Source organism: Podarcis erhardii (genome assembly GCF_964252035.2).
Source record: "Podarcis erhardii genome assembly, chromosome: 7".
Lineage (NCBI taxonomy): Eukaryota > Metazoa > Chordata > Lepidosauria > Squamata > Lacertidae > Podarcis > Podarcis erhardii.
The window spans coordinates 88,420,819-88,441,984 of NC_138511.1; the positions used below are offsets into that span (position 1 = coordinate 88,420,819).

At 51.4% G+C, this 21,166-nt stretch overlaps 1 protein-coding gene across 2 annotated transcripts in view; it reads left to right on the plus strand.

The window, feature by feature from the left end:
• Positions 1–21,166, plus strand: part of SIPA1L3 (signal induced proliferation associated 1 like 3) — a 105,917-nt gene that overhangs the window by 11,884 nt on the left and 72,867 nt on the right. Inside the window, exon 1 of one of the 2 annotated variants that reach the window (XM_081868642.1) lies at positions 13,450–13,468. The exons of the other annotated variant lie outside the window; for it this stretch is intronic. The gene's annotated coding sequence lies outside the window, so the exon portion shown is untranslated. Of the gene's footprint in view, positions 1–13,449; positions 13,469–21,166 lie in introns of those variants that run through there. 2 annotated transcript variants of the gene reach the window in all.

Here is a 21,166-nt window from a genome sequence, read left to right on the forward strand (position 1 = left end):
TAATAACATTCTCGGACTAGACCCATGGAAATGAATGGATGTGGCTAGTTTAGGTCCATTAATTTTAATGGAAAGAACTCAGATGGATACAACCCCCCCCCCCATGCTTCTATGTGGGAAACTGATAGCGTTTGAAGTGGCTGTGAGTGAAGGCACAGAGAGCAACAGCGATGGTTTGGGTTTTTTTGTAGGACATCTTCCTGGCTGGCTGCTGGTGGGCCCCTCAGCCTCCTCTAAGAAGTGGGTCATGTGCTGGGGGTCATTCCTTTGTGTCCAGTGGGCCTGCCCTGGCTGCTGAGACTACCTGGCTTCCTCTGAGAAGCCTACCACCCAATTCCTTGTGGACTGCTCAGGAGAGGGCAAAGCTTGCTGTCAAGTCCTGGATCCTGCCATTGCCCTTAGGACGCTTGCTGGGGACCATTTCACAAGCGACATTCTCTGCCACGGCAGAAGACCCTCTTGCTCCTCTGGGGTCTCCTTTGGCAAGGGCGCAACATTTGGGGGCTTGTCTGCCAGGCCGCCTTCTCTGCAAAGAGAACACTGCTGCCTCGTGTGCTTCCAGACGCAGAGAAGTTGCCCTTTTGCCTCTAGCTTGTTTGCATTGGGGCGGGCAGGCCAGATCCTTCCCCAGCAGAGGCAGCGTGCAAGAGGAGTTCGTCCAAAGTCCCCAAGGCTCTGAACGTCTGGTTCCTTTAGAGCAACTGCCAGATTGCCCCATCGGGAGAGGAGAGCGTTTTTGGCACTCTGGTTCTGTTTGCAGGTTTCCCACAGGCATCTGTGAAAATGGCCCTCAGTTTTATTGTGATTCCTGCATTGCAAGGGGTTGGGCTAGATTGCCCCTGGGGTCCCTTCCAGTTCTATGCTTCTATCTGGTTGGCCACCGCGATAACAGGATGCTGGACTAGGTGGGCTACTGGCCTGATCCTGCAGGCTCCTCTTAGATCCTTCTGGTTCCCCTGCACATCAGTGGTTCTGCGTCTTTCCAGAGTCAAGCAGCGATTTCTTTTTAGCAGCACTTCGGTCTGTGCAGCAGAGGAGCAGCATTTGTTTAAAGCCCTAAACGGCCTCGGTCCAGTATATCTGAAGGAGCATTTCCACCCCCATCGTTCTGCCCGGACACTGAGGTCCAGCTCCGAGGGCCTTCTGGCGGTTCCCTCACTGCAAGAAGCCAAGTTGCAGGGAACCAGGAAGAGGGCCTTCTCGGTGGTGGCGCCCGCCCTGTGGAACGCCCTCCTACCAGATGTCAAAGAGAAAAACAACTACCAGACTTTTAGAATACATCTGAAGGCAGCCCTGTTTAGGGAAGCTTTTAATCTTTAACAGACCACTGTATTTTAATACAGTGGTACCTCGGCTTACATACGCTTCAGGTTACAGACTCGGCTAACGGACCTCCGGAACGAATTAAGTACTTAACCCGAGGTACCACTGTACTTTGTTGGAAGCCGCCCAGAGTGGCTGGGGAAACCCAGCCAGATGGGCAGGGTATAAATAATAAGTTGTTATCATTATAATTATCCTTTTTTTGTAATTGCTTTTATTTGTGTTTCTAATACGCAACAAGCAATAACAACAGCAATAAAGAGAAGAGAGTCAAATCAAGGAAGGCTATGAGGAGAAAGTGGTAGCATTGCAAAAACAGCACCCTAGTTCCAGACAGATGTCTTTCCTAAGTACGTTATCCAAGAATGTTTTTCCCGGGAGTTCCTTCGCTTCCGTGTTCAATAAATGGATGTCAAACTTTCAAAAATGTCTACTTCCTGTTCTGATTTAAAGGAGTGTCGGTGCTGGGTTGGTGGCGTGTAAAACTCAGCCAGATGGGCGGGGTATAAATAATACATTTTTATTATTATATTGCTGTGTTTCCCCAAAAAATACATCCAGTATCAGCAGAAGCTCAGGTTGCCTTGTGGAACCTTTTGGCAGCAAACCAAGCGGCCGCATGAAGGAGCCCAGTTGCTGCTGCGTCTCAGCACCCTGGGACTTCCTTGTGTTGGCGGAGATAAATGAAGGTCTTCATTATGTTCCCCCCCCCCTCCAGCTGCCTGCATTCAGAAAACCCAAATAATGATTGAGCGGAAGCAAGTTTGCCAGCTTGTAAAGCTGTCTTCCAGGTCGGAAGGGGGGAAGAGTTGTTCAGTAGATGGCAACTTGTGGCGTGTCTCCAAAGACAACCGATTTTGTGGGGCACCTTAAAGACATAACTAACGCCTTTGCCATGATATCAGCTCATGGGAGTCCCACTTTGTCAGGCGGCCAGCTGCAAGGGGTCTTATCTTATCCTGATTTTTTATAGCTGTGGGTGTTTGGAGAGGCAGGCGGAAGGAGGGACCGAAAGGCAGATAGCACAGGCTGTGATAGAATTAAGTTGTTGGCTGTTGGCCATTCATAAAACTCCTGTTTGGGATCACCCAGACATCTTGGCGTTTAGCCAGCTGCGAGAGACCCACTTGCTTGCTGTTTTCCTGCGACCCACTTGCGGAGGGGGATCCCTTGCTGCCGGGGCCAAAACCCAGCCGGCTCCTTTCCGTGATGCAGCGATATAGTTGCCGACCTTTGCGCTCAAGAGGTCTGGGCTCGGTCTCGCGATCTTTTGCCCTCTTTCCCCGTGCAAGAGGCGTTGTTTGCAAGGAAGTCCTCCTCCTTCAGGGAGGTGAGTCAGGATCCGTGCTTTCCTTGGGAGTTGCTGCTTAAGCCAAAGCCCACCCCTGCTCTCTGCTTCTGCAAGGAGAAGGTGGTGACTGTAAACATAGGAATGCCCTTGCCCTGGCCTTGGCAGCTGGCCCAAAGGACCCATTCATGGTTTTTGCCAGGGCAGTGGGGAAAGGATTGTGGCTGGGATGAATCGCCCTCTTCCTATCAGGGGCCGAAACATCTGGATTAGCAGCCCGAGGACTCCCTTCATCGCAGACCCACACGGTGCTGTGATTATTTATTTAAGCTATTTTTGTCTACTGATTTTCTACCTTGCTGAGCAGGTTATGTTAAAATAAGCTTAAAACTGTGTAACGCAACAAAGGAAAGCTGCAAGGATTTTTCCTTTGGAAGGCCCAGTCTCTCCTTCCTGCAGCTGGCTCCTGAGTAGTCTTGCGGTGGGGTGGGGGTTGATCCAGGGGGTTGGCCCAGGTTTTGCGGCAGCTTCTCAGAGCGGGCCGCAAGGCTCCCGCTGTAGTTTCTGCTACCTCTTGTTTTATCCGATGACTGCTTGCTTCCCTGCAGCTCATCTGCGCAGATGTGGCTCTTCCAGGGATTTACAGGCCGGCTGACTTACTGTGACTGGTGGGGTTCCTGTGCTGCGCATTGCAGGGGCAAATGAGATGTGGAACTGCAGCCTGGCAGGGGGGCTAGCACTGTTACTTTGGGATTGCGTGGATCCCATAGGAAGCTGTCTCTCTTATTTTGCCTTTGTAGCATTAACAGCAACGAACGGTGACTTCATGAGGCTTGGCGTGTTGCCTAAGTGTGAAAAACTCGATGAGCGACAATGACACGTAGCTGCGATTCCTGCCTTTCTGGGGGTTGGACTAGATGACCCGTGGGGTCCCTTCCAACCCTACACATGCCTCTCTCCTTTGTCATACCCTTTCTGCACCAATCGGGGCCCCACCAAGGGCACATTGCAGTGTGATCAACGCGACGGTCACCTCCAGACTTGATTATTGTAACTCATTCTACGTGGGGCTGCCCTTGAGACTGACCCAGAAACTCCAGCGGGTGCAGAATGCCGCGGCGAGACTCCTTATGGGGTCCTCGCTGCGGGATCATATTCATCCAGTGCTATACCAGCTGCACTGGCTCCCGGTGGAGTACAGGATCAGGTTTAAGGTGCTGGTTTTAACCTTTAAAGCCCTATACAGCCCTAGGACCCTTGTACCTACAGGACTGCCTCTCCATGGAGGACCTTACGGTCTTCAAACAAAAATATCTTGGAGGTCCCAGGCCACAGGGAGTTTAGGCTGGCCTCAACCAGAGCCAGGGCTTTTTTGGCTGTGGCCCCGATATGGTGGAATGCTCTGTCACAGGAGATTAGGGCCCTGCAGGACTTGACATCTTTCCGCAGGGCCTGCAAGACAGAGCTGTTCCACCAGGCCTTTGGCCAAGGCACAGTCTGACCCCCTTCCTTTGGTAATCCTCATGGAACTCTAGCCCAATGGTTGCCATTAATTTACTTTGATTTTGAATTGATTTTAGAATGAATTGATTTTAGAATGCTGTGTTACTTTTATTGTTGTTAGCCTCTCTGAGCCCAGCTTCGGCTGGGGAGGGCAGGATATAAAAAAATTACTATTATTACTATTATTATTATTATTATTATTATTATTATTATTATCTGGTTGGGAGGTTACCAGAGCATGGGGTGCCAATGAATAAATTTTGGGGGGTGCACACAGGTGAGCCATGCCACACATAATTGGTCACATGACACGATGCATGCGCACCATTTGAATGGCAATACCCATTAACCAACTAATTAACCGGGTGGCGCTGTGGGTTAAACCACAGAGCCTAGGACTTGCCGATCAGAAGGTCGGCGGTTCTAATCCCCGCGACGGGGTGAGCTCCCGTTGCTCGGTCCCGGCTCCTGCCAACCTAGCAGTTCGAAAGCACGTCAAAGTGCAAGTAGATAAATAGGTACCGCTCCGGCGGGAAGGTAAACGGCATTTCCATGTGCTGCTCTGGTTCGCCAGAAGCAGCTTAGTCATGCTGGCCACGTGACCCGGAAGCTGTACGCCGGCTCCCTCGGCCAATAAAGCGAGATGAGTGCCGCAACCCCAGAGTCGGCCACGACTGGACCTAATGGTCAGGGGTCCCTTTACCTTTTTTTTTACCCATCTACCGGGGGAGGCAGCCCCCTCACATCTTTTATTGGAGGAGGGAAGCTCCCTCTGCCCCTAGGAGTTGGCTCCTATGACTACCATGGCCAGGCTATCTCTGCCCAGGAGTGGTCATAGCTGGCCAGAGGCTCTTGAGCTGAGGAGCACTCCCAGGCGATGTTTGTGCTCCTTGGGGAGGGGGCAGCGCAGTCCCACCTAGAGGAAGTTGATTGCTGAATTCCAGAACCGGAGCCCTGCCTGCCTGTCAGCCTCTAAAGCCACCATTTGTTTGGGGCTCAGTTTCGGTGCTTTGGCTCTCATCCAGCTCATTGCAGCAGCCAGGCAGAGAGGCCCAGCACCTGCCCAGACTCACCTGACTCAGGTAACACAGGGAAATGGCGCCAGGTGACAGTTGCCTGCGGCTTGGCTCCCGCAGTGGGCAACCCCCAGGCAGCAGGTGCCTTTTCAGGGCTGTGTCTGAATAGCCAGTTTGGTGGTTGTGTTGGGGAAACTAGTGGGTCTCCCCCCGAGGATTTTGCTTGTGATCTGAAGGTGTCCTTAGCTGGGAGGGCAGAAGGTGTGTGGGTTGTGCTTCTCAGGCTTGGTGTGTGACTGTTTGTTTTGCGGAGACTTTGGACTCCCGCGGCAGGAGGAGAGGGCCTGTGTGCCCGCCTTGCTCATTCTCTCGCGCAGCCCAGCCAGCCGTGCAGATGCTTGAAGCTGAGTAGGGGGTGAGAGAAAAGCTTTTCTCTTCTGCAGGGCTGCTCTGCTGGGATTACATTTGCTCTTCAGATCGGGGGGTATGCACTTTCAGAGGTCCCCCTCAAGCTCTAACGTGGCATGTGGAACTGCCTGCTGGGTTGCCGGGACATTTTCTGGGCTCAGTCCAGCCGCTCGGGGCTTTGCATTAAGGACAAAAGATGGTTAAAAATGTCTGGGTGATAGCTTGTGCTACGTTGGGTCCCCTCCCCCCCCCCCAATAAAGCAGAATTGGGTCCCTGCAGCCTCCACACGGCTTGTCGCTGGATTCCTGCTGCTCACCATCCTTGTTGCGCTTCTTTGCAGAAAATGCACGTTTAACTTGTCAAATATTTTGCACTCAAATATTATTAAACTCCATTCCACGGAGAGAGGCTGTTGGATTGTACTTCCAGTGTGCGAAACCGCTCTTTTTGAGTATCTTTCCTGGAATTGTGGAGTTGGAAGGGACCCCATAGGGTCATCTAGCCCAACCCCCCACAGTACATGAAGGACAGCTGAAGCATCCCTGACAAGTGGACATCCTTTTTTTTTTGGCCATCTCACCGTGTGCCCTTTTTGTGTCGTTTCGTATCTGTGTCCCTTGAATCTGCTGGAGCTCCAGAGGCCTGGTTCTGCACATTTGTGCTAATAATAATAATAATAATAATAATAATAATAATAATAATAATACAGTCATACCTCCGGTTACAGATGCTTCAGGTTGTGTTTTTTCAGGTTATGGACTCTCTGAAACCTGGAAGTACCGGACCGGGTTACTTCTGGGTATCAGAGGTCGCGCATGCGCGGAAGTGCTAAATTGTGCTTTATGCATGCATAGAGGCACCAAATCGCAACCCGCACGTGTGCAGACATGCCGCTGCGGGTTGCGAACGTGCATCCTGCACAGATCACGTTCGCAACTCGAGCGTCCACTGTAGTAATAGTAGTGATGATGATGATAATAATAATAATAAGAATAAGAATAAGAATATGCTGCCCATCTGCCCGGTTTGCCCCAGCCACTCTGGGTGGTCTAGACCAGTGTTCCCCAACCTTGGGCCTCCAGCTGTTTTTGGACTACAACTCCCATCATCCCTCGCTAGCAAGACCAGTGGTCAAGGATGATGGGAATTGTAGTCCAAAAACAGCTGGAGGCCCAAGGTTGGGGAACACTGGTCTAGATGACTGAGGTTGCGCCTGCCAGCCCAAGACAAGGGTGTCCCTCGAGACGGTGGCCGTGGCGGTGCCTTCACCGTGCCACAGACCTGGCATCCTTCAGCGGTGATTCAGTGGCCGGCAAGCTGCTCTCCCTGGAATTGGGAGCGCGCGACACAGCGTCCAAGGTTACTGGGGTCCAGTTTTAAACTTCTTGGCCTGGAAGCTCTCCCTTTAAATGTTTCATGGCACTCCTGAAATATTTTAATAGGAAACTTTTCTGTTTCTCGAAGAGCGCAGTTTATTTTTATGCCGGATATGAAAATAAGCCTGCAGGAAGCCTTTACCCAGGGATGCCAGGGTGGGCACAATGGGCCCTTATCTTCATACAATGCCTGCCTTGTCGGAAGGCACCCCCTGAGGGTTGTGACAGTTGGAGGAATCTGCCCCCATGGGACGCTTCTGCTTCTCAATGGCTCTCCTGTCTGTCTGGAAGAAGGGTCTGAGCTTACTGTGGGCAGGGGCTGGTCTGCAAGAGGAAGTTTTCTGCAGGACTGAGGCTTTGTCGGGGACCCCAACAATGCCTTTTTCCCAAGTGCACATTTGCTGAAAGCTGTTCTTCGCAGTCCTGGCTCGCTTTGATCAATGGCTTTCTGGGCTCTCTCTTTTTTTCTACGGCTTGAAATCACTGCAACTTCAGGTGAACAAGCAGATAAACACATTAACACCCTCTTCTTAGGATCTTTTTTTCTCTTTCCACTTTCCCCAGACTTCCAGGTTCTTGCCATGTCCCCTCTTTTTCAACTTTTTTCTCAACAAGAAAGCTCCAAACATCATGCCCTCTTCCCAGAGCGAAGTTGCTGCAGCCCCTTGGTCATTCTGGTAGCCTCTTTTCTGAGCTTCTTCCCAGCTCTGCAATGCCCTTTTTCAGACGAGGCAGCCAGAACTCTATGCAGTGGTGTTGGGGCCATAGCTATGTATAATGGACAGCTTCACCTTTGTTACGTCTCCTAATGATCCCCATCATGGAATTGGCCTTTTTCATGGCTTCTGCACGTGGGGTTGACGTCTTCCTCAAGCCTCATTCCTCCTCAGTCACAGCCAGCTCAGATCCCATGAGTGTATATGCGAAATTCAGATCTTTTTGCCCTTGTTTACATTGAATTGCATTTGCCTTTCTGCAGCTTGCTCTCCCAATTTGGAGAGGCCCTTCTGGAGCTCTCCACAATCCTTTTTTCTTTCTTTCTCTAATCCCCCTGAATCAGAGCCAGACTTGATTCTCTGTGGTGCGTGCTCAAGGGAGGGAATAACTCGACCGATAATTCCTTGAGTGAGTGAGCAATTGGATAAAGAACTCAGGTTTAATAAATAGCCTTCTTTGGAAAGGACGTTTGTGTGCTGTGCCCACAAGAAAGGCTTCTGAGCTTGAAAGTCCTTTGTCTTTGGCATTGTCTCAGAGCAAGGCAACATTTCCACTGAACAGAACAGGTAATTGCATTAGGTTTGGGCTGCATTGCCACCTCGCTACTCAGCTTTAAAGTTTATCGTTTACTTGGGGCTTAGTAGGAATCTGTGAGATGGAGTCTTCAAGGCCAGCTTTTCAGGACAGAGAAGCTCATTTTCTCCTCTCCATCCACTGTATCACTTGTCTGCCAAACACTTGCTTGTTTGGCCATTATTGAAGATTTGCCGGGGGGGGGGCAGTGTTAGAAACTCAGATATATAAGCTAGGTTCCAAACAGCTCCCTTAAACCAAGGTTGCTGTTGCCAAAACGAAATGTCTAGTTGCCTGATGGGCTGACTGTGATTGATTCTCCATTAAACATCTGGCTAGTTCAGATTATAACCTTGAGCTAAGTTAAGAGCTTTAAGAACTGAAAGAGGAAAATCACTTGATCCGGAGACAGTCCACATACATATTTTGCCTACCCCGACCTCTTTTTCTTAATGGTGACTTCTCTTGCTCAGGCTGCGCAGAAGAAGCAAATCCTTCCGATTGTGCGGATGAAATATAACTGATAGCATTCTACAGGAAGGGGTCTGAGTGTGTGAAAACAGTCCCGATTCAAGGATCCCCACATGGGGGAGATGTCAGGCTCCACCCTGGCGCCCAAGCAGCTTCACTTGGTTGCAAGTGGCCAATAACCAGGTATAAAATGGGGCTTGGCCAATTTTGAACACTGCTATCTTCTGGTTGCTGTAGGACTCCAGCTCACATAATCCCTGGCCCTGTGCTGATGGGAGTTGTAGTCCAGCAACAGCTGGAGGGCACTTGGTTGGTTCCTTGGTATCCTGCAAAACAGAGCTGTTCTACCAGGCCTTTGGCCAAGGCACAGTCTGACCCCCTCCTCTGGTAACCCTCATAGAACTCTAGCCCAATGGTTGCCATTAATTTGATTCTGAACTGATTTTAGAATGCTGTGTTACTTTTATTGATGTTAGCTGCTCTGAGCCCGGCTTCGGCTGGGGAGGGCGGGATATAAATAAATTTTTTTATTATTATTTATTATCCTCAAACTGCCATGCCAGGACAGCCTGGGGCTACTGGGAGGCCCTCAACCCGACAGTGGCTGCGCTGCGCTTGAAAGCCCCACCTGGGACTCAGAGATGGAGGTCGGCTGAGAACCCTACAAGGTTGTCCATAGATGGCAAGACTCCCCAGCACTGGGAAATTCAGCCATGCCCTGTAGGGAGGGAGTGTGGCGTTCACAAGAGCCGAGGTAAAATGCCCTGCATCCTGTTTGCAGGATCATCTCCCTCCCGTGCTACATGCTGGGCCAGCGGAAAAGAAGCAGATCGCTTTTTGAGAAGGTGCCCTCTCCCGCAAGGAGCTCAACCCGGGGAGAAAACAGCAAAGACCTGATGAAGAGAGCACAGCAGAGGTTATATTTTCTGGGAATCCTCCGGAAAAACAATCTCTCAAAGGACCTGTTGATGGCATTTTACCATTGTACTGTGGAGAGTGTATTAACTTATGGTCTGTGTGTGTGGTTTGGGAGCTGCACGGCCGGGGAAAAAACAATGCTGTCCAGGGTTGTAAAGACTGCGGAGAGAATAATTGGGTGCACTCTTCCCACCTTGGATCAAATCTACGCTTCCAGGTGTCATGAGAAAGCTGCAGAGATAGCGCAGGATAGTGCACACCCCGGAAATGATCTCTTTCAGCTTCTGCCTTCTGGAAAAAGGTACAGGGTTATAAAGACTAGCACTAGCCGCCTAAGAAACAGTTTCTATCCACATGCGATTTTGGTTTTAAATGCAGTGTAAGGAGTCTCTATGGGAGTATATTGTATTTAAAAATGGGGTATCAGAGTTTTTAGGGGGCTAACTAGGTTGGGATAGCTGGGGTAGCAGGCTTGTTGGTTTTGAATGTCTTATGTTGATTTCCATCCCCCACCTCCCAATTTCGTTGTTCTGTATGGGACAATGACAATAAAGATTATCGTATCGTATTGTACGGTGGCAATGCAATGAATGGAAGCTTCCAGCCAGTGATGGAATTGTCTTTGGGAATCTGGCTCTCTTCCTTCTTCCTCTCCCTCCCTGTTTCTTCTTCTTCCTCCTCTCCTTCCTTCCTCCCATCCTACCTCCCTTGCTGCCTTCTGCAGACATTAAGCTTTGCCTGTAAGGTGGCTGTGGGATTTTTCTATCTCCAGCAAATCTCTCCCCCCCGCCCTTTGATGCAGCGGCGTAATTCTTTGCCTTTTCAAATCCTGGAACACCCCCCACTCCCGGTTTGTGTGCCGCATGTACACGAAGAGCCGCTCGTTCCCTCCTAATAAAAAATTAATGCCCCCATAAATCTTTGATGCCTGCTCCAGTTTGCGTCGGGGATGTTTCTGGCAGGCCGCCCTCCCTGCAGTTTCCCACCACTCTTCATTAACTGCTCCCTTCGCCGCCTCTTCCCCTCCAGTCATAGATTTGTTAAATTTCCTCCCTTTGCTGCCGCTTCCAGCCGACAGCCAGGCAGCTACTGGTAGGAGGTGGTCTTGGAGCAGAGGAAGGCTTTTCCGAGGAGGAGGCCGGGGCCTGGCTTGCGGGCCCGGGGGGGGGGGGCGCGGAAGGAGGGGGCGAAAGTCCGGCAAGGGGATAAGCCTCTGAATGCAGAAAATCTCAGGCAGACAAAAATACTGGCACAACTCCTGGGAGGAGCTGGGAAGCACCGGTGAAGGAAGCAGCCATTCGAAACTCCCATTGTTCTAGGCGCATTTTGCGATGGGGAATTTCATTCGCGCGAGCGGTTTCTGAGCTCTGGGTGCAGTACTGAGCCTAAGATTTCAGATTACAGTCATGCCTTGGGTTAAATGTGCTTCAGGTTGAGCGTTTTGAGGTCACGCTCCATAGCGACCCAGAAGTAATGGAACACGTTACTTCCGGGTTTCGCTGCTCGCGCATGCACAGACTCTCAAAATGACATGTGCGGAAGTGGCGAAACACGACCTGCGCACGCGCAGTCGTGTTTCACATTCTACTCAGGATGCGAACAGGGCTCCGGAACGGATCCCGTTCGCATCCAGAGGTACCACTGTAAAAATGACCTTTTTCTGCCTATCGACTTCCAGCCACTCTCTGAAGACTGGAGAAGGGACCCTCGTAATAATATTACGGGGGGGGGGGCGTTTGAAAGGAACTATGGCTTTGTTTTTTGCAGTCTTCAGATGACGACTAGACCATGTGAAAAATGAACGTAAGATTTTAGCTACAGTTCATTCATCTTCAGTTTTGTTTTCTTGCTATTTAAAAAAGCGCGCCTAGACACTCCCTTGCGGTGACACCTATAACCTAGGTTTTGGGTGCTGTTTAGCTCCTAGCTTTCATATCTCAGTTTCTAACACTGGATGGAAGGTGCCACCATGCGTGGCTCCCAGTTCTTCCTAATGTTGAGTCGGAATCTCCTTTTTTGCCATGTGAATCCCTTGGATCGGGTCCTCCCCTTTGGAGCAGCAGAAAGCAAGCTTTCTCCATCTTCCAAGGGACAGCCCTTGAGATATTTGAAGATGGCCGTCATGTCCTCCCTCCGTCTGCTCCTCATCAGGCTTGGCTTCCACGTCCTCCTCCATCTTGGCCGCCCTCCTCTGCCCACCTTCCAGCCTGTCAATACCCGTTGGAGTGAGTCATTTTGCCTCGGAACAGAAACGAAAGCAAGTGAAACCAAACACGTAGAAACACTAATGGACCTAAAAAGTCGGCATGCAACGCTGCTGCCGTTGGCAGGGCATACTTGCCCCTTGCTGGCAGCAGGAAGGGACTTCAAGGGCAAAGTGGCACCTGAGCCACCTAGGTACGGGGACACGGTGCCGCACGTGCCAGGGACTTTGTCTTGGCAGCCGAAGGTGGAATGTGCTGAGGCAGACCCCCCCCCCCCCGGGCCCTGCCTGCTTTCCAGGCACAGTCAAGGGAACAGCTGCCTCCTCAGGATCCTCAAATTATTTTCCATCCCATTTCTATGCCGCTTTTGAGGGTCCGAGTGTCTCCCTTGGTGTGATTCCTTCACCCTGCAGGGCACTGTAATAAACGAAAACCTGCCCTTATTCCCACAAGAGCCCTAATAAAGTCCTTTCTAGGTTCTCCATCAGTCGGAGGACAAAAACAGAGGCCAACCAGAGAATATTGAGAAGCAAAGCAGCTTGTAAGCCTGATCTTTATTGAACTGTTGCAACAGGGTGCCCCCTTCACACACAGGAAAAGGAGGGGGACCCAGAACCAAGGTGTGTCTGCCCTTATATAGACATTTTAAATTGCCCACCTTGGAGTCAAAGACCACCCCCAGAAACATCATACAGAAAAGGCGGTCTACAGCAGAAATCTGAGTGGGTTGTTTACCTCCTGACGGGCAGGTTACCTGTTAATGGTCACTTGATTGGATACCCTGGGTAGCCTGGCCAGTCTTTTGTGGTGATAGATACTTAGTTCCTGAGCCAGCTCACAGGCTCACCCTATTCATACACAGACAGGATTTGTGAAGGAAAAGACAATGGGGAGGCTCTTCCATTTGATCTTGCAGAAAAAACACCTGGTCAGCCTGGGAGTCAAAATGGCTCCATGGTTGCTCCCCTGTGTAGCTTCAGACATGTGGCCTATATATCTATGTACGTGTTTGCCTATTATATTTATGAACCTTTATTATATACATAAGACCTTGATTGATTGATTGATTTCAGCATGTTCTGTGTGCTGGTGCAAACCCACCTTTCGTGGGGTCTGCTGTGGGCCAGGGACTGAGTTGTGGGGTGGATCTTGGCCCAGCCAGTAGTGAAGGAGAGGGAGGCTGGAAGGGGCTGGTGGTGTAGGGCTTGCAGGATCCCAGCGCAGGCAGATATGCAGCGGTGAAGCTGGAGGTGCGAGCTCTGTCTGCTTTGGCAAGACCTTGGGCCTTGTTGTCGGTTCCTTGGCTGCTTCCTCCCCCTGGGCTGCTCCTTTCTGGTGCTGTGTCAGCCGCCCTCTGGGCTTGACCGGCCTCCCACTTGGGAGCGCTCAGAGGCCTGGCACTGTCACTGGTCAGCAGCCAGCCAGTGCTGGCCTTTTGTCTGCCTCTCCCCAACCGCAGCCCAGCTCCTGGCTGGCAGCGTGGGAATCGCAGAGCCGAGCCTTTCCTGGCCGTTGGGACTGTCTCTCGCTGGTGAGGCTGGCCAGGAGGCAGCGGCAGCAGGACAAAGCCCCTTCCTGGGCACCTGGCAAGGCCAGTCGCCATGACCTCTGCGGCCCCTGCAACAACCACGCTCTCCTCCACCTCCTTCCACGGAGAAGAAGCCTTGCAGGTGCTGAATCAATCTTGGACATTTTGTAAAGGATCGGGTAGGGAAACGGACTGAAACGAGGCCGGTCCTTCCTCATCGCAAGTGCAAATTCCTGGCAGCTTAGAAGGGAGGCAGCAGCAGTCCTTGAAGGGGCTGTCGGCCTAGTGCCCCTGTTCTGCTGGTGGTTACTATTGATATATCTTTATTCATACCCCGCCAAGGCAGCCTTGTTCCCCTTCTGCAGGCTGTGGGGCCAGTTTTGCATGCCTTCCTGGTTTGCGGCTGTTGAGCCTTTCCTCCTGAGCTCCCTGGCCCCTCTTCTTTCCTTTCCTTTAATCCTTCGCTTATTGCAATCCACCCCTTGGCCAGGGAAGTTAATCTGCTACCTTCAACAGCTGCCTCAAAAGCCAGCTGTGTCTTCTCTCCCCTCCTCGAAAAAGCTTTTGCTCTTTCCTTTTGCCGCTGCCCTTCCCCTCCCTTGCTCTCTCTCCCCTCCCATAGCTGCCCAGCCCCACAGTGTTATGTTCTGGCTCCGTGGAATTTCCTTTGGCTTCCAGTGGCTGCCAAGCCAAGGAGAGCCCCCCCCCCCCACCAGCCAGTTTCCATGAGCTCTGCTTGGAGTGGGGATTTGTGCTTCCTGAGAATGGAGACGCTGTCCCTGGAGCCTAGTAGCGATGGATCGGTGGCCCCGGGAGTTCGCCCATGGGAAGGAAGCCGCAGCATGCAGACTGGGGGGATCCCAGAGGGAATCTGTGGGTGCCCCTTCGGAGGAGGAGCAAACGGAGAGGCTCAAGAACTAACACATGGTCCCTTCCTTTAGCCACTAGTTTCCTAATACTTATTACAGTGGTACTTCGGGTTACAGACGCTTCAGGTTACAGACTCTGCTAACCTAGAAACAGTACCTCAGGTTACCGTATTTTTCGTACCATAGGGCGCACTGGACCATAGGGCGCACCCAGTTTTTAGGGGGGGGGAAATCAAGGAAAAAAAAATTTTCCCCCCCCAGGCCCAAAGAGCAGTGTACAGGCTGCACACAACCTCTCCCTGCCAGAGGGGTTGCGCACAGCTATGGAAGAAGGCAAGGCAGCGAGCGGGATGGATCCCGCTCGCTGTTCCGGCTTCCCCTTTAGCCCCGTGCAGCCTCTCTTTGCCGGGAGACGCTCCGCAGGGCTAAAGAATCCATAGCCCCGTGCAGCCTCTCCCTGCCAGAGGGGTTGCGTGTGGCTATGGCAGAAGCCTGCATTCGCTCCATAGGACGCACACACATTTCCCCTCAATTTTTGGAGGGGAAAAACTGCGTCCAATAGAGCGAAAAATACGGTAAATACTTTGCTTCAGGATGAGAGCAGAAATCACGCAGTGGTGGCGCGGCAGCAGCGGGAGGCCCCGTTAGCTAAAGTGGTACCTCAGGTTAAGAACAGTTTCAGGTTAAGAACAGACCTCCAGAACGAATTAAGTTCTTAACCCAAGGCACCACTGTATATTGACATTTCAGAATCAGAAATATATACAGTGGTACCTCGAGTTATAGACGCTTCAGGTTACAGGCTCCACTAACCCAGAAAACCCTTGTGTTAAGAACTTTGCTTCAGGATGAGAACAGAAAGGAGGCCCCATTAGCTAAAGCGGTACCTCAGGTTTAGAACAGTTTCAGGTTAAGAACGGACCTCCAGAAAAATTAAGTTCTTAACCCTAGGTACCACTGTATATATTTCTCCCCAAGCAATTCTTTTGGCACTGGAATCCCAGCTTTCCCAGGGTTCGTGGAGCAGCTCTCCAGCATGTGGTATAGTGGCTAGAGCGTTGGAAACAGGGCCTGGGAGAGACTTGGGTTCAGGAGGAAGCCAGCCACCCTCCCCAACCAAGGGTGCTTTCTCCCCGGCGCAAACTGATGCCTGTGACTTGACCACACCGGCCATCTGCCCTGTCTCCCTTTTTTTCCTTCTCCCGCCTTCCAACCGTGTCTCATTTCCTGGAGGAAATGTCACAGCGGCAAGACATGAGTAATGGGGATGACATACCGTGAGCTTCCTTCTCCTTGAAAGAGCCGTGCGGGGAAGACGGGTTTGGAAGGAGCCCAGAGAGGAGGATGAGAAAGCTGATGATGTCGCTCACAAGGAACAGGGTCTCCAGATAAGCAGTTCGGAGGCCAAGTGTGAAGGGGAAAGCCAGGAATTCAGGGCGGGAGCTTGTACTTGTGTCTCCCTTTGCATGTGCAAACACTTTCAACTTCTTGCTGACCTTCTTGATAGGAGAATGGTCCTTGAGTGCTTGAGAGTGATCACTTTGTGTAGCCTGCTTTTCTGCTCGTTGCAAGAAACCACATGTTGGGTTTGGGCGTTCTAAGGAGGCAAGGAGGTTTCCGTTCGTCCCAGTGTCATAAGGGACCACAAGGGAGAGACAGGTTTGTGTCCAGGGGGATTTGTGGCTCTGTGTGCTGCTGACTCGGTCACTATCCGTGCCCAACTTGGGCATCCGTATTCTTGAGGTGGGCTTTGGCTTGCAGGAGCTAGTTACCAATAGCTCACCTCCAGGGTTTGAAGTTGCCCAGGCGCCAGGTACATTTTGCTATGAGCACATGCCAAATTGTGAATACCTGGAGATTTCTGGGTGCCAGTTTAAAAAGCTTTGCCTTAGTCCATAGTTAATTCCATTTCCCTTTCTGCTGTGTGTGTTTCTCCTTCTGGGATAAGTGAATTGTTGTAAGAGCAAGCTAGAGTCAAGCAGTGTAGCTGAGACTGTAGAATCGTAGTGTTGGAAAGGACCCCGGGTCATCTAGTCCAACCCCCTGGTGAATAGACCACAACCTAGGTTTAAGGTGGCATTTGGCACCTAGCTTCTGTATCTGAGTTTCTAACACTGCTTACCTCAGGGGATGGTGTGATTTCCTGTCCCCTGTGGAACCCATGCCTTGCTCCCCTTATGCTTGTTCTGAACCCAGTTTGGCCCGGGTTTGCTTTATTTATTAAATTTATTAGATTCCTTCTCTCGCTGCAGGCAACTCCGTGCGTCTTTACAGAACCAAAGCAAAACAATAGCAACAAAAACCCCAAACCCATACAGTGGTACCTCTGGATGCGAACGGGATCTGTTCCGGAGCCCTGTTCGTATCCTGAAGCGAACGTAACTCGTGTCTGCGAGTGCGTGGGTCGCGATTCACCACATCCGCCCATGCGCGTGACGTCATTTTGAGCGTATGCACGAGTGGCGAAACCCGGAAGTAACACTCTCTGTTACTTCTGAGTTGCTGCGGAGCGCAACCCGAAAATACTCATCCCGAAGCTACTTCAACCCGAGGTATGACTGTACATTCGTTAAATGTTTTATTTCCGGGGGGGGGGGGGAGAACAAAGAAGAAGAAACCCCTGCTTTAAAAGGCCATAGATTGATTAGAAGCCAAAATACCTGGTTAAAGAGGAATGTTTCTGCCTGGCACCTAAATATACGTAAGGAACTCTCACACAAAGAAGGAGCTCAGGTGGCGATTGCAGGGTCTGGGTTTGGCCTGGTCCCCTGAGGCGGTCCCTCTGAAGCCCCCTTTCCCACATGGTGTTTTGCCTGCATCAATTTCTGTGTGGAGTTCAGTGCGAGAGGATTTGACGGGGGCGAGCTTTTTCCTCTTGGCTTGCCAGTTTTTTCCCCCTGGCCGACGAGTCTAGAAAAGCTGGTATTCTGATCATGTTGGAACATTTCGGATGCAGCGCTGCGTATCTAGGGGGAATGCATGGAATGGATTTCACATGGATTTCTAAGATGTTTGTGAATGAATCAAGTGCCTGTTTCCTCCTACAAGCCCTGGGAAAGCAATTAGCCGCAGAGTTCGTTTTGCCAGGAGAACGTCGTGGTGTTGGAAGCACCCTGGGACCGGGTGATTCGAACCCGGGTGCATCTGCCTTTCCAGTCTGGCCTCTGATGAATATGAGGGTGCCTTTTTCTCTGGCCTGCCTGCATCGGAGGAGCTTCTGTTCGTTTCGATTAGCCTTGCGCAGGAGCTGCTGCTCTGAAACAGCTTGCATCTTTCAGCCTGGGGCTGTTGTTCGGAGCCTGCGCCCCAGAGAGTCTCACAGCCTAACCAAAAATGCATGCTCTGTTTGAAGGCAAACTCTCCTCTGGGGAAGAGAAAAAGAGAGAGAGAGAGGCAGTGCTAGAAACTCAGATACATCAGCTAATCATCAAATGGCACCTTAAACCTAGGTTACGGTCGCCACAACAGAATGTCTAGGTGCCTTTTTTTGCCATGAGATTTATTATTATTAGTAGTATTCTTTTCATTTCTATGCTGATTCATATTTTAAAGGGGGGGAAACCTCAAAGCGGGTTACAATACATTAACACATCAACACATCAAATAAAACAATCCGGAATAAACCAGGAAAATATTTCAGATCCTTCTCTAAGTGACGTTTGCCTTCCTCCATATTTATTCACCTACTTAATTTCCTGAGCTGCCTTAGGAAGCCATTGTGGTGTAGTGGTTCGAGTGTCGGACCTGGGAGATTAGGGTTCGAATCCCCACTCTGTCATGAAGCTCACTGGGTCACCTTGGAGTCAGTCGCAGCCTCCTTAACCTCCCTCGCAGGGTCGTTGTAGGAATTAATTGAGGAGGGGAGTGAACCATGTTTCATGCTGTACTGTTTTTAACGTTTGATTGGGAGCTGCCCAGAGTGGCTGGGGAAACTCAGCCGGATGGGCGGGGCATAAATAAATTGTTGTTGTTGTTGTTGTTGTTGTTATAACCATGTGCCAACCTGGCATACAGAGATCTCCACAGGGTTGCAATTGGACTCAGGGCAGTTGCAAAATGCGCCTGGCACCTGGGGAATTTCAAACACTGGCGAGAGGATGCCCAGAGCATTGACCATGAGCTGCTACTGCCATTCTGGGCCCATTTATGGGGACTGCTGTCCTATTTCGCCTGCACAAGGGCTCTCACCTAGGTCCGTGCGGTACCTAATTCATGCTACGACTCGGCCGGGCCATCTGTCGCCCTTTTTGATTGACTGGTTCAGTGGGATCTGCACAGTGTGATTATTCTGGTGTAAACATCTTTTCTGCCTGGCATTGCCAGTGTCGGGGTCAGATGCCTCCGAGACTTTGCTTTGCAGAGCAGGCTCTTTGTTGTGCTCTCTCGGCTTTGCAATCCCGGGCCGGCTCCGGAGGCGGCTTTGGTCTCTGTCCAACTCGCAACTGTGCAAATGGAGGCAGCGTCCTTGGCATTTGCTGGACAAGCCCCTTTCTCGCCCCCTTGTCATTGTCTGCTTGTGACAAGTGCCAGTGCCTTTTTAGGGGGTGCCTCGGTGGATTGACGGGGGGGGGGACAAGGGTGGCGCTGTGGTCTAAACCAGTGAGCCTAGGGCTTGCCGATCAGAAGGTCGGCGGTTCGAATCCCTGCGACGGGGTGAGCTCCCGTTGCTCAGTCCCTGCTCCTGCCAACCTAGCAGTTCGAAAGTATGTCACGTTCAAGTAGATAAATAGGTACCACTCCAGCGGGAAGGTAAACGGCGTTTCTGTGCACTGCTCTGGTTTTGCCAGAAGCGGCTTAGTCATGCTGGCCACATGACCCGGAAAAACTGTCTGCGGACAAACATCGGCTCCCTCGGCCAGTAAAGCAAGATGACCGCCGCAACCCCAGAGTCGTCCGCGACTGGACTTAACTGTCAGGGGTCCTTTACCTTTCAGTGGTTGGATGCAGCAGGGTATCCCAGCATAGGGCTTGTTTCTGGGGGGTGTTTGTGGAGAGGATCCCATGACAAGCCTTGCTTCTTCCGCCCTCCTGGAGAGAGGAATGGCCTTTGTGAAGGTTGCATTTTCTCACACCCTGCTGGGGAACAGACAGAGCAAAGAGGAAAACAGCACAGAAAGGCTTTTTCGGCCAGAGTCAAGGCGGGCAGAGCCATAGGTGTGCAACTGTGGCTTTGCAGCTTAGCAAGCATACAGTGATGCTTTGGCAAAGGGCTGTGTGCCTTCGCCCGCCTGCTCTCCTCCTCCCTTGCTCACTGAGTCACAAAGCAAACAAGCTGTTCTCTCTGCGGCAGCCAAGCTCCACAATCCGGGAACGCTTTCCTCAGGGACCACGGGGCTGCCCTTGTAGACTCAGCTGGAGCCTGAAACGGAGCACCTGGCCTCCGAGACATGGCCTAACAAGACAGAAGTACTGTTTGGGGGGGGGACAGGAGGAGGGCAGGTATGGAGGATTCCGTGGTCCTGAATGGGGTAACTGTGCCCCTGAAGGACCAGGAGCACAGCTTGGGAGTCATTCTGGACTCACAGCTGTCCATGGAGGCGCAGGTCCATTCTGTGTCCAGGGCAGCTGTCTACCAGCTCCATCTGGTATGCAGGCTGAGACCCTACCTGCCCACGGACTGTCTCACCAGAGTGGTGCATGCTCTGATCATCTCTCACTAGGACTACTGCAATGCACTGTATGTGGGGCTACCTTTGAAAGTGACCCGGAAACTACAACTAATCCAGAATGCGACAGCTAGACTGGTGACAGGGAGCGGCCACTGAGACCACATAACACCCGTCTTGAAAGACCTACATTGGCTCCCAGTATGTTTCCGAGCACAATTCAAAGTGTTGGTGCTGACCTTTAAAGCCCTAAACGGCCTCGGCCCAGTATACCTGAAGGAGTGTCTCCACCCCCATCGTTCCACCCGAACACTGAGGTCCAGCTCCGAGGGCTTTCTGGTGGTTCCCTCGTTGCAAGAACCAAGATACAGGGAACCAGGCAGAGGGCCTTCTCGGTGGCGGCGCCTGCCCTGTGGAACGCCCTCCCACCAGATGTCAAAGAGAAAAACAACTACCTGACTTTTAGAAGACATCTGAAGGCAGACCTGTTTTTTGGAAGCTTTTAATATTTGATAGATTATAATTTAATATTCTGTTGGAAGCCGCCCACAGTGGCTGGGGAAACCCAGCCAGATGATCGGAGTATAAATAATAAGTTGTTGTTGCTGTTGTTGTTGTTGTTGTTGTTGTTGTTATTTCCCTTCCAAAGGCAAGAGGGCTGCCATGTAGCCCATTCAGCTGCTGCTTTTTACCAGGCTCCCAAGCAAGGTTTTCGCCAGCAGGGCTGCTCCAAAGGGCTGGCGTCTTGCACACACACTCATCTTGCAGTGTCAAGGCTACATTGGCCCTTGGGGAGAAACCCTGAGGAATTCTGGGACTCGGTGCAAACTTTTGGAAGGAAGGCTTGTAAGGTTACCAGTAGCAGACCTGGGGGATCTGGAGCCCAGTAGTGTTTGAAATCCCCCCAGGCGCATTTTGGTCCAGCTGCGACTACGTGGAGATTTCTAGGATCCATGTTGGCGACCACACTTTGAAAACCTCCGCCTTAGTCCATAGTTAATTCCATTTCCAGGGTGCGTGTTTTTTCTTCTTGAACACTGGCACAAGGGAATTGCTGTAAGATCAGGCTGCAGCCAAGCAGTTGAGATCATAGGATTGTAATGCTGGAAGGGCCCCCGAGGGTCATCCAGTCCAGCCCCCTGGTGAACCGGCATTCCGTTGTGGCCACCGCAACCTATATTTAAGGTGCCATTTGGCGACTAGCTTATATATCTGTGTTTCTAACACTGGAGACCTGGTCCTGTGCCCTGAGACAGGCTAGTGTCAACCTGCTCCTTGAAAAACCTCCATGGCCCAGACTGCTTCTTCCAGAGCTATACAGTGGTACCTCTGGATACAAATGGGATCTGTTCCGGAGCCCTGTTC